Source organism: Acomys minous, assembly GCF_964271855.1.
Source record: "Acomys minous genome assembly, chromosome: 6".
In the NCBI taxonomy this organism is placed as follows: Eukaryota; Metazoa; Chordata; class Mammalia; order Rodentia; family Muridae; genus Acomys; species Acomys minous.
The window spans coordinates 27,095,836-27,109,083 of record NC_140487.1 but is presented as its reverse complement, the minus strand read 5'-3'; the positions used below and the strand labels follow the sequence as shown (position 1 = coordinate 27,109,083).

Sequence of the window (13,248 nt, the reverse complement as noted above, 5' to 3'; positions counted from 1 at the left end):
TGAGCGTTAGGGATTCTTCTGCCTCTCCCTCCCCAGCCCTTGAATTACAAATACACAACATCATGCCTGTGATGTTTGCTTGTTTGTTTGTTTGTTTGTTTGTTTGTTTTATGACTGTGGAGATTGAATTTAGGTCCCATTGCTTGCAAGAACTTTCTGACAGATATCTCCTCAGCCAGTGAAACTGTATTGACTTAAAATATGCATGTTAAAAAGTGTACATAGCATAAACATACTGCCCAAAACATTTTTTTCTCCATTTATGACTTTTCCCACCCTACAGTGTGAAGAGAAGTTCTTAATTATAAAGGCACCTATAGGTTTCCTTCAGGGTTAATACTAACCAGCTTAGCAAATCTGCTTGACCTCCCAAGTAATCAAGTAATCTCCTGTTTCTTTCTAAAGCTTCGTTGTTTTGTTTTTTACATTTATATCAGCAGTCTATCTGTACGTTATTTGTATTTGTGTTGTTAAGTATGGGGGCCAGGATTAAATATTGTCCTTAAAAAGTCAGCTGACGTAGTACCACTTACTGAAAAGAGCATATTTTGTGTACTACTTTCAAGTGTTACTTCTGTCTTAACTCACAAGACAATTCTGCCTCTGTTTCTTTATCTATTTCGTTAATGTACTTGTTTCTTCTTGAAATAATATTATACTCTCTTAATAACTATTGATTTATAATATGTCATACTATTTGATAATAAAGTTATCTATTTTTATATTTAAAGACCGTTCTACCCTAGCCTTTCACCAGCTAAATTGTGGGATCTACTTACCAGTTTCCATGAAAAGCAATATGAATGTTTAAAAACTGTACCAGTTTTAATATGTGTAACATATATTTTGGTCATTTTATGCACCCACATTACACTCTCTTGTCCCTCTCACATTCCTCACTGCACACGTTTTACCCAGGAAATTCCTTTGTAATTATATGTCATATAATTACAATTATAATATTTTTCTTGCTTTGTTTTATTGTGAGTTTGGTTGGGATTACTTCCATAAGTATCGATGGGATGCTATTTACTGGAACATGGGAATCTTAACAGTGGCAACTGTGGTGAAGAATACGACACCCCCTCTTCCAGCAACCATTGACTATCAAAGGAATCTGGGATTTTCTTTATGCTTGTACTGATTCTACAAATCAGTTTTTGGGTAAACTTTCATCTATATAATATTAATATGCATCATTCAATGATCATAGTAAATGCTTTCATGTATTTAAATATTCTCTTCTCAGAAATAGGCATTAGTTTAAATATATAAGCATTATAAAGGTCTTATCAAATGTATTCGTATATACTGGATATAGTTTTATTTTACTATAACCAAAATCATTCTGTTTCCCTCCTTTTTTGATGTTATTAAGACATAAAATTGGTCTTTAAGCATGGTAGCCTTGAATATATGATCTTAGCTAGATGTCTTTATTAATTCTATCAGATTTTCTACAGGTTTAAGAAGCTTGATCAAAAGTCATACATGCATGTTTTATTTCTTCATTTTTCAATCTTTATCCCTTTCACTTCTTGTCTTATTACTTATTACATTGGCTAGGATCCCTAACACAGTGTTACAAAAAACATTAAGGCTTTTATGACTTATGTGGGAGTTTGCAGCCGATTTTTCTGTTTCTCTACTATTTCTAGATACCTGGGAATTTTAATCATAAGTAGATACCAAATACTATTGTGTCTTTTTTTTTTTTCTGAATAAGGTTAACCTGATGGCCACCCCCTTTTTATTGTTCATGTAATGAATTCTGCTGTTTGACTTTTACATGTCAGACTACATGGAATAAAGCACATTTGGATAGGGTTATATTTTTTGAGCTTTCTTTGCATTCATCTGAGTTAATATTTGATTTTTTTATATATATTTACTCATGGAAGAGTTCATTAAATACTTATGCTTTCTTGTTATAGTTTCATCTACTTTTTATCAAGATTACCTTGGTTTTTTTTTTTTTGTTTGTTTGTTTGTTTGTTATTGCTATTTTGTCTTGTTCTACATAGGTTTTATAAGAGCGACACTATTTCCTTCTTTAATACAGAGGGCAGTTCACCCGGTAGCAATCTTTGTAGAAATAAAAAAAAAATTCTTTGGGAAAATTATTAACAGTTTCACTTTATTTAGTACATGTTAACAATGAAAACTTCTGGTGTCTTTTCATCAGTTTTATTAATTTTTTCAGGGAATACAGTTTTTATATCACCATACTTACTGATATCCTTATAATGCCTTCTTAATGTTTGTCTTTTTGAGGCAGGTGCTTGCTGTGCCTGTACCCTAGGCACCCTAAACTCAGGCGCCACCTGCTGCAGCATCTACTGAGTGCAGAGTGCTGATTCCTTCTGAGTGCCTAAACATCCCTAGAGATTGTCCACTTTTAATCCTGAAATCCTTGTCTTCCTCACTGTTTCCTAACTAGGGCTTAGAAATGGTATTGATTGTTTTTCAAAGAATTATTTTTGGATTTTGCTAATTTTCTCTGTCTAATCATGAGTTATTTTTAAAATGGATGCTTTAATTTTCAGGTAAAGTTCTTGTAGTTATCTTTTACTTATGTTTTAAACGTAATTCCACTCTGTAAAGACTACATTCTGAAAGACTTCAAGCTTTTGAATTTTGTGATTGTTGATTTATAACTTAACACATGGCTAGTTTCTATCAGTGTTTCTCAGGTATTTGTATGTTCTGTTGATTGCTTGTTCTATACATGCCTCTTATGGCTAGTATGTTGTATCATTCGTGTCTTGCCTATTTTTACTTATTTTCTTTGGGACAGGGTTTCTCTGTGTAGCCCAGGATATCCTGGAATTTACTCTGTAGATCAGGCTGGCCTTGAACTCACAGAGATCTGTCTGCCTCTGTCTACTGACTGCTGGGATCAAAGTCTACCTAGTAATATAAAAGAGAGGTGATACAGTACCTGAGTTTAGATCTGTCTGTTTTTCCATTTTGTTATTATACATACAGAATTGTGATTTTAGTGTGTTTATAACTGTGATTCTTCCTTGTTGCTGAATGTCTTGTTCACCACGATATATCCCTTTATATCTCCAACAAAGCTACGTCTTTCAAGGCTATTTCGTCAGTTGTTAAAATTTTCAAATTGGCTGCAGTTATTATTTGTATATCTTTCTCTATACTTTTACTTTTTCTGATAGTTATGCTTAAAATTTTCTTGTAGGACAAGAGAATTTTATTTTGCTTTGTTTTTCTAGTGTGGTATAGGGCCTCAAGTGAGCTAGATGAATGTTCCATTTCTGAGTTTCATGAACAGCATACAATTAAATGTTGTATTTTATCCAGTTTGGAAGTTTTTATTTAGGATTCTTAGCTTACTTATGTTTAATATTATTATATTTTTATTTTAATTTTCTAACATTTATTTTACACTTTTATATATTAGTAAAGTACTTTTATAGTCCCATTTGTCTGCTCTTTTAGCCTGTATCAGAGTGTTACTTACATATTATTTTACCTTTCCCATGACTATATTTAATTTCCATTCCTTCAGAATGAATATTAAAACAATTTAAACTTTTAATACATTTTATAAACACTACAAAACATGTCTGCCTAACATCAGAAGAAATACATTTACTTAATTTTTGAATAAGATAGCAGACTAGATGCCTCTCCATGAACTCCATAAAAGAAAAGTCAGAGTAAAGTCAGAGTGGTAAAGGAGAAGCTATAGCCTGAGTAGAAACAGAAATAAAGAACACTGAGAAAAAAAAAAAGTAGTGATGGGGCAGCTTAAAACACACACACACACACACACACAGAGAGAGACAGAGAGAGAGAGAGAGAGAGAGAGAGGGAGGGAGACAGAATGGTGGTGTCCATAGCTCCAGCCCGACCTGGAGAGGAGAGCAAAGCAGGGAAACTCTGGGGAAAACAGACTGTGCCAATTGTAGCCACAGAATAAGCCCACAGTTCTCGAAAGCCTTAAATCTATGGTATGTTTCTGTAGAAGGGAGAGGGGTTGGTGTGACAGTGACCCCTATGGAGGCCAGCACTAGAAATTGATATATATAACTCAGTGTGATAACCAGACACTACACCATCTTCTAAGAAGACCTCTTCCTTGAGAATGAGCTTCTTTGGGGACCTGAAAACAGTGAACAATCATAGGTCTGCAGGCCTTGGTCAGCAGTTTGATTGAGAGACTGCTGTAAGAGGCAATCTTAGAAAAAGAGACAGCTTGGACAGGGATCTTTCCCTCATAGCAGCTCCAACCCCATTCCAACCAGTTTTAGCACCAGAGAGTTCAGACTGAAGGGCAAGGTGGTCAGTAGCTCCACCCTCCATGTCAAAGATTAGCACAATATTCTGTAGATTACTGTGGAGAGTGAGAGCTCTGAGCCTGTGCCCAGTGACTGCTTCCCTCCAAAGCTGCCTCCCTGCTACTTGTTTGCTTTGAGGAAGACCTGTGAGCCCATGTCCAGTGGGTTGGCCAATTTCCCACTGAAGGAGGTGAGACTAGCTCTTAGTTAGAATTTCTGTTGCTGTGAAGAAACACCATGACTGTGGCAACTCCTGTAAAGGAAAGCATTTAATTGGGGCTGGCTGACAGTTCAGAGGTTCAGGCCACTATTGTCATGGTGAGAAACATGGCATGTAGGCAGGCATGAAGCTGGAGAGGTAGTAGAGAGTTCTACATTTGGGTCAACAGGCAACATTTAAATAACTGTGAGCCACTAGGCCAGATTCACACTTCTGAAACCTCAAAGCCCATCCCCCACAGCAAGATACGTCCTCCAGAAAGGCCACACCTACTCCAACAAGGCCACACCTCCTGTAATACATCTTTGAGTCTGTGGGTACCATTCTCGTCCAGACTACCATGTTCTACTTCCTGGTCTCTGTAGGCTTGTAGCCATATCATAACACAAAGTGCATTTAGTCCAACTTCAAAAGTCTCCATAGTCCACCACAGTCTCAACAGTGTGTAAAAGTCTCCAGTTGATCATGTGGGTGCTGGGAACCTAACCTATGCCCTCTGCAAGAGCAGCAAGTGCTTTTAACTGCTGAACCATTGTCCCTTTAAAGATATAGCCTAGGCTGGCCACAATTTATGTTTAATAAAAGAAAAGAAAAGAAAAAGTCTCCAGTTGAAAGTTTCTGGAGACTCGAGGCAATCTCTTAACTCTAACTCCCTGTAAATCAAGATGAAAAAGCAGATGACATACTTTGAACTCATAGTTGCACAGGATACGCATTACCACTTTAAAACGGAGGAAAGGGAGCACAGTGAGGAAATACTGGACCAAAGCAAGATGGAAAACCAGCTAGGCAAGCTGCAAACTCTGCATCTCCATGTCCCACATCAAGGTGCTCTTCAGCTCTCCAGCTCCTTTCATCTTTGTTAACTGCAACATACTTCTGTGTCTTGGGCTGGTTCCACTCCCTGTTAGCAGATTTCCTAGGCAGGTGTCCCATGGCTGTGGCATCTCTAACATCCTGAGCTCTCCAGGCAGCACCTTCAAGCTTTATGCAATAGCCTCTCTGGGCCTCCATGCGGGGGGTACCCTTGGCACATGCTTGGCCTCAGCAGCTTTCCTTAGTCCCTGAGGGAGATTCCATAACCCTGTTCTTGTATCCTTGACTGTAAAGCCATGTGGCTGAAGCTGCCAAGTTCTGCCGTTTGCTGTGACTGGAACATGGCCCCCTCATTCAATTACGCTTTTAACCAGCTTTCTGTTTTCTATGGTTTCTTTCACCGCCTAAGTTTGGCTGTCCTGGAAACCAGGCTGGCCTCCAACTCAGAGAACTGCATGCTCCTGCTTTTTCCTAGGTGCTGGAATTAAAGGCATGGACTACAACGCCTAGCCCTAAACATTTCTTTAATTCTTTTTCGCAATTTGTAAGCTTAGCTGTGTGGGATCTTTCCCTGAGGGCACCACTCCCTTTATTCCATTTAGCATTAGGCTTTTCTTTAAACTTTTTTTTTTTTTTAATTGAACACTGGATGTAGCTCCTTTTCTTTCTGGTGCTCCTTTTGTCCTCCAACTGTACATATTTTGTTTTTTCCTGGCTCAATTTGATCTTTTCCATAAGAGATCTGCATAAGAGTAACCACTAATAGCCACAGGACAAAGTCAGTACTAGACTGTTTTGAAATCTCCTCTGCCAATGCCATAAATCAAAACTCTTCAACTTAGTCCTAGGCAGATTTTTTTAGACAAGGGAAGAAAGTAGCCATGTTCGTCAGATATCACAAGGACAGTCTCTAGGCCACTTACTAACATTCTTCTGAAACCTCTTGAGCTGAGCCGTCATGTTACTCCCAGCACCACTATCTTTCCTGCTTCTACTACTATGGCCCATTTAGTCCCGCTTAAGGCATCCAACTACTTTCCTAATCCTAAACCCCAAAATCCACTTTCCACTAGCAAGCAACATAGTCAACCTGCCACTAATACCCCAGGCCCTGGAACCAACTTCATTCTTGGTCAATGTTCTATTGCCGTGAAGAGAAACCATGGCTGTGACGACTCCTATAAAGCAGCCATTTAGTTGGGGCTGGCTTACAGTCCAGAGATCTAGTCCATTCTCCTCACGGGAAGCCTGGCAGTATGGGGGCTGACATGGCGCTGGAGAAGTAGCTGAGAGTTCTACATCTGGCGCATAGCAGGAGGAGAGAGACTAGTGGCAGTAGCTTGGGCTTTTGAAACCTCACCCCACCCCCTACAGCCCCCACAAACAATTTCTCCAACATGGTGACACTTCCTAATAATGCCACTCCCTGGTGACCACACATTCAAAACAACAATTCCTATTAAAACCACTGCAGGGACACACAGAGGTAGAACAGTAGATTCCATTTGTAACCCCTCACCTTTGATCTGGTGAATTCCAATGGAGGACGCAGAAGCTTCTCAAAAAAAAAATGTTAAACATTTTTTGTTTTTTGCTATTTTTTACATTTTATTGTTTTTTCTTTATTTTTGAAAGGTTTACTTTTGTTTATTTAATGTATATGAGACAAACAGGTACACACACACACACACACACACACACACACACAGTGCCTGTGAAGGTCAGAGGAGAGCTTTCCAGAGTCCTTTCTCACTCTCATCTTCGTTCTGAGGCCTGGTCTCTAGTTTCTGGCTGATTCTCCTGTCTCAGCCACCCATCCATCCTTCCTTAGGAGTGCTAGGGCTAGGATTACATAGATGAACCACCACATCTGGTGGGTTTGCGTAGGTTTAGTGTGTTCTGGGGATCCAACATAGGTGTCAGGATTGTGTGGCTAGGACCTTTTGCCTGCTGAGCTATCTTGCTGACGCCTTTCACCGTGTTTTAAAAATACCATGTTTTATGGGAGCTGGAAGATGTCTCAGTGGTTAAGGGCATTTACTGCTCTTGCACAGGATATAGGTTCAGTTCTCAGCAGCCACGTGGCAGCTCATAACTGCCTGGAACTCCAGTTCTAGGGATCTCATACTCACTTCTGGCCTCCATGGGTACCCAGCATTCATATACATAAAACACAAAGTCTTTTAAAATGTTGTACGCATTATCCTTTTATTTATGTGCTTTTTCTTATTTTTTGATTTCTGGTTCCTTGTCTTCACATTTGTTTCCTTTTCTTTTTCTTTTATTTAATGCTACTTTCTTTTTTCCCCTTTCCTAACTTTCAGTTGACCCTATTCTTTTATTGTTAATACTTTTACATTTATTACATTTTTAACTTTATAGTGCACATTAATTTTTTCTACTTTTCTGTGGTTATTAGTATCATACTGGCTGTAATAAATAGATTAAATTTTTTGTGTGAGTGATATTATGTACAGTGTATGCTTACATGTGTCAGGTGCACGTGGAGGACAGAGAAGGATGTGAAGTGCTCTGTTCTACCATTGTCCACTTCATTCCCTTGGGGCAAGGCATCCTACAGAACCTGGAATTAGACTGGGCTCCAGTAAGCCCCAGAATCCCTCTGCCTTTGTCTTTCCTGGCACAGGGGTGAGAGGCCCAGCTTTCAACGTGGGTGTTGAGATCCAAACTCAGGCTCTTATATGTGAGCTGTGCTACTTAGCTATCTCTCCAGCTACTTAAGATTTTTTAAATTTTCTTTTAATTTTTGAAATTATAATTACATCATTTTCCCCCTTCCCTTTCTTCCCTTTGACCTCTCCCATGGAACACCCTTGCTCTCTCTGAAATTCATGGCCTTTTTCCTTTGGTTGTTGTGCTACACACACACACACACATACACACACACACACACACACACACACACATTCACGCATGCATGCACAGACACCCCTAAATACATAAATACAATCTGCTCCATCCATATAACATTACTTGTATGTATATGGTCTCAGGGTTGATCACTTGGTATTGGTTTTCTTTTATTTTGAGTCTGAGTTTATTTTGGTGACTGTTAATGGTAGTTTGTTTTCTCCACTTTAAGTGGTACAAAGGATTGAGGCCTCGAAAGCATACTCATTTAGGAGAAGAGAAACCTATCCAAATAGACTCGTGGAAACACAGGAAATATAAATATAACAAGACTACTCGAGTAGTTCAAAGCTCTTCAAGAATTGAATCTAAATATATAGTAATGAAAAATTGACAACTTGAAAGTCTGATTTAAAACAAGCAATTAGCTCAAAAGATTTACATAATCAGATGAATAAAGAAATCAATGCAGAACTTATGATAATTTCAGCAACAAAGATGAGAAATACAACACTCTAAATGATAAAGATAAGGAGATATGTTTGGAATATTTGTGTCTGTATTACAACAAGAGCTATTTAAAAGCCATAAGCAGAAGATGGAGAGATGGCTGCTATTGGAGAGGACCTGGGCTTGATTCCTAGCACCCACATTTGTTAAACAATTGTCTGTAACTCCAGTTTCAAGGTGTCTTCTTCTGACCTTCTCAAGTATGAGGGGAAATGCAGTGCATTTCCATATGTATAGGTAAAACGTCCATGTACATAAAATAAAAATAAATCTTAAAAAGATCAGTAACAGTCAAATGATTGAGTTTAACATGTACATTATAGTCTATATCTCTGCTTAAATACATGGAAAGTATTTTTTCATTTAAATGGCAGAGAATTCTTACATTATTACTTAAAGAGAAAAAGCAAATGTCTGACTTCTTAAAAAAATAAATGTCTGGTATAAAATATAAAAAAGAAAAATTAGACTTATTTGAACAAATATCTCCAGGTATTACTTATTATTATTTGTACTTAGTGTTTTATATTTGCTGCAATTTGTATCTTATCGCTTTGTAGGTTCACATAAATGTAGGGGTATAGTGTTCATATGTGCATGTGCGTATGGCGGTCAGAAGTTGAAGCCAAGTATTTCTTTTATTGCTGTCCATCTTTAAAAACTTAATAGAGACAAAAATCTCTCACAGAACCTGGGGCTTATTAGTTTGGTTAGACTGGTCAGCAAGCGCGAGAGGTCTTCTTGTCTCTGGGATACAGGGATGCACTACCATGCCCAGGTTTCACGTGGGTACTGAGGATGGAACTCAGGTCTTTGTGTTTGTGTGGAAACCCACCAAGCCATCTCTCAGCACCTCTATCATCTCTCTTGACAGCCATTTCCTTGTTAACTATTTGAAGATGGAAATTATTTTTTACAAGAGAGGATATAGTTGCTCTGCTTATATGGAATCCAGTAAATTTGCTGTGAAATGGTAGGCAAAAACCCTCTTGTCTTTGAATTTGAGCATTCTTTATTAATAGTGTCAGTCTTGGCCTAGTGATGGCTCACATGGTGATGGTACTTACGGCCAGGAGAGAAATAGAGAAAGCTTATCAAACTGTCAAAGGTGAAGCTAAATACTAATCCAGCTTCTTGGTGAAATATACCTCGTTATCACTATTTGAAAATACATTCAGTTTGCTTCATGGTGTGTATTGCTGTTTCAAATGACATACTTTTCTAAGTCAGTAGTTTTTCTCTTACCTTGAAGAATGTCCTTGCAGAGTCAGCTTTCTTATTCCATTCTTCCTAATAAAAATTAGAGAAAAACATTTAGAAATTTTCTTCTGCTCAAGGCAGCAATAGGAGTAAAGGTTTCACAGCTTTCTTTTTCATTTTAGAAACCTTCACATTTAATTCAGCTGCAGAAACCGATAGTACTTATGTTATTATTTTTATTTTATATGTATACCTGTTTTGCCTTCATGTATGTATGTGCGCTACATGTTCTGGAGGCACACTTAAGTTAAACACACAAAGAGTCATAAGGCTCAGACCTGCATATGAGAGAGAACAAATAGCATGTGTCTTTTGGGTCTGGGTAACCTCACTTGGTGTAAGTTTTTTACCAGTTTCATCTATTTACCTTTGAATTTTATAATTTCATTTTCTTTATACATGGATAAAATAAAATGCTCATCCCAGAAGTAATGTGTTGTTAAACAAAACCCCCAGTGCCAGGTGTGAGATACCAAGTCTTTGCTATCTACTTATTTTCCCAGCAGAACTAGTTACTGACGATATCATATGCAAGATGCAAGGCTTAGACAAATTAAGCTAAAACTTAGCTGGAAGCGTTCTACTGCCTAGTTTTTATAGAGTTGAATGGTGGTGTGCAGGCAGCTAGAGAAATAAGGCATCAGTGGACTTACCTACCTGTGAACGCTATGAACTATATACCAACCTGCCAGGCAAGGTTGTTGTAATAATGGCGCAGCTCTTATGGGGATAACCAATCTCTGCCTGACCGAATCTGAGGCCTGTTCCACAAGAAACAATCCATGCATAGTTTTACAAATCCAGTTTTAAAAGAAGCAAACTTACTACTGTTTCTTAGCTAAATTGACAACATTAAACTGCCTTCTGAGTACACTCACAGACAGGCTACACTTGGCCTTAATTAGAGAAGCAGTTTCTTTGCAGTGAATAAAGGTAAATGTAGAGAAGATGTCTGTGTAAGATGCTAAGAGGAAAGGACAGCTGAGGGCTCAGCCCTAAGCAACATTTATAACACTCCCTTAAGGCCCTGGTAACATTGCAGGAGAGGGTTCCAAAAGAAATGTTAGAGCTAGAAGGGGAGAGGGAAGGGAGGTGAAGTGCTATTTTCTAAGTGTGGAGTGGCCATGACGATCATGAAGTCACATCAGTTACACCTACTAGCATTGGTCATGTACAACTAACAGCTTCTAGCATAGGAAGCTTTGTATATAATTGTGTGCCCACCAACTCTAATGGACTCTGGAAAGACATTTATAGGGAATAAGAGAGGCTGACAAGGGTGGGAAAGAAATAAGAGAGGTATTAATAAGGAAAAAGATAAATTGCTGCTGTCCAGGAAGATCAAGATAAGCACCTCAAGCAACTTAGCAGAGGTGCATGTGTTAATGTCACTGGGAAAGTGGTTGTGATAAAAAAAAAAAAAAAAAGATGTCCCAAAAGAAGTGACCCTGACCATATACTTTTGTTTTGTTTTGTTTTTCTGAGATAGGGTTTCCTGGGTAGCCCCGGCTGTCCTGGACTCACTTTGTGGTTCAGGCTGGCCTCGCCTGCCTCTGCCTCCTAAGTGCTGGAATTAATAGATTGCGCCACCATGCCCGGCCCTGACCAAACACTTAATATTAAAGGATCTGTCAGAGATGTTTCATGAAGTAAGGGATGCAAGGTGGGAAGTTGTCACCAATTACAACAGTTTTAAGACTGACAAGATATGTGACTTCATCTGGTTGACACTAGATTTTTGTGGTGAGTGAAAGGTACTAACTGGGACAGATTGGTGAGACCTAGCTTTTTTTTGATAGGTGCTCATGAAAGATGCCAACAACAGCTTTGCCACATCAGTTTCCAAACTTTTATCATCAGCAAACACTGTAACAACCGTGTCTCTCCTCCATGGAAAGGGAATCCACTTAATTATTGCTGAAGAGAAGAGACTGGTGGGCAAACTGAATGGCTAGCCTCTCGGTGACATGTGGAAGAGGTGATTCTACTCCTTATGTTAAGTCTATAGCATATACTTAGAAGTGTTTGCATAATAATATTTGAGAGAAAGAGCTTGATTGGCTAAAAATGCTGAGAATTGATTCAAATTCGGGATGGAGTGGAATAGTTTTCCAATGTTACACAAGGAGAAGACTGAGACAACCATTCATTCCACTCTTGATGTTTTGTAAGAAAGTAAAGAACTTTAACTCCCAATATTTCTAACGTTTTAAGTTATACAATTCCATACTAAGCTATTTTACTTTTTCATTTTTCTATATTATAATTAGTTAGAGCTTTAAATAATTTGAAAAAACAAACATGTACAAAGATCCAGAAAATGTAACTTTTTTCCACTAAGGTGATTTTTGGGGGGGGGTTCTACTTTATCTTAGCTAGAGTTATAAGAAAACAGCATGGCCAAAGAAACTCAGGGAGTAAAAAGTGTTTATTTCAGCTGATAGTTTATCACAGTCCACCACTGAAGTCAGGACAGGAACTTAAACAAAGTAGGAACCTGGAAGTAAAAATTGATGCAGAGGCCATGGAGGAATGATGCTTACTGACTTGCTACCTGCTACTTATGGCTTTCTTTCTTTCTTTTTTCTTTTTTCTTTTTTCTTTTTTCTTTTTTTCTTTTTTGAGTGTGATTTTTCAAGACAGGATTTCTCTGTGTAGCCTTGGCTGTTCTAGACTCGCTTTGTAGACCAGGCTGGCCTCAAACTCACAGTGATCCGCCTGCCTCTGCCTCCCGAGTGCTGGGATTAAAGACATGTGCCACCACCACCCGGCATGTCTTGCTTTCTTATAGCACCCAAGACCACAAGTCCAGCGGTGGCCTCACCCATAATGGAGTGGGCCCTCACATCAGTCCGTCAGTTTACCACATGTCAAGTCATTTGTAAAGGTGAATGGCATATACAGATCGTCAGTAAAGTCTACTCCTACATTACCTGGCCAAGAAAAGAAAAGAAAAGAAAATGATCCATAGGCTAGTCTGTTGGGGGCATCTTCTCAATTGAGACTCCCTCTTCTAAAATGACTCCGTTATGTGTCAACTGACATAAAACTAGCCTGAACATTCTTATAATCATTTTTGCAGCTTCCTGCCACTGTGCTGAGGACAACATTTATTTTTAAATGTGCCGTTTAATTTTTTTAAAACATGGAAGTATAAGTGGCATTTTCTATTTAATTATTTTACTTTTTGAGATAATAATTTAATTACATCATTTTCAACTTCCCTTTCCTCCTTCCAATTCCTGCCCTATACCATTCCTTGATCTT

The 13,248-nt window shown here is 38.3% G+C and overlaps 2 protein-coding genes across 4 annotated transcripts in view; one reads left to right on the top strand and one right to left on the bottom strand.

Moving 5' to 3' along the window:
- Nucleotides 1-13,248, top strand: part of RUNDC3B (RUN domain containing 3B) — a 136,687-nt gene that overhangs the window by 5,530 nt on the left and 117,909 nt on the right. The gene's annotated exons all lie outside the window — the stretch shown is intronic.
- The window catches only part of LOC311599507 (ATP-dependent translocase ABCB1), a 158,517-nt gene that overhangs the window by 102,682 nt on the left and 42,587 nt on the right, over nt 1-13,248 (bottom strand). For both annotated transcript variants that reach the window (XM_084785425.1, XM_084785428.1), the window contains exon 2: nt 9,967-10,011. The gene's annotated coding sequence lies outside the window, so the exon portion shown is untranslated. The remainder of the gene's footprint in view (nt 1-9,966; nt 10,012-13,248) is intronic.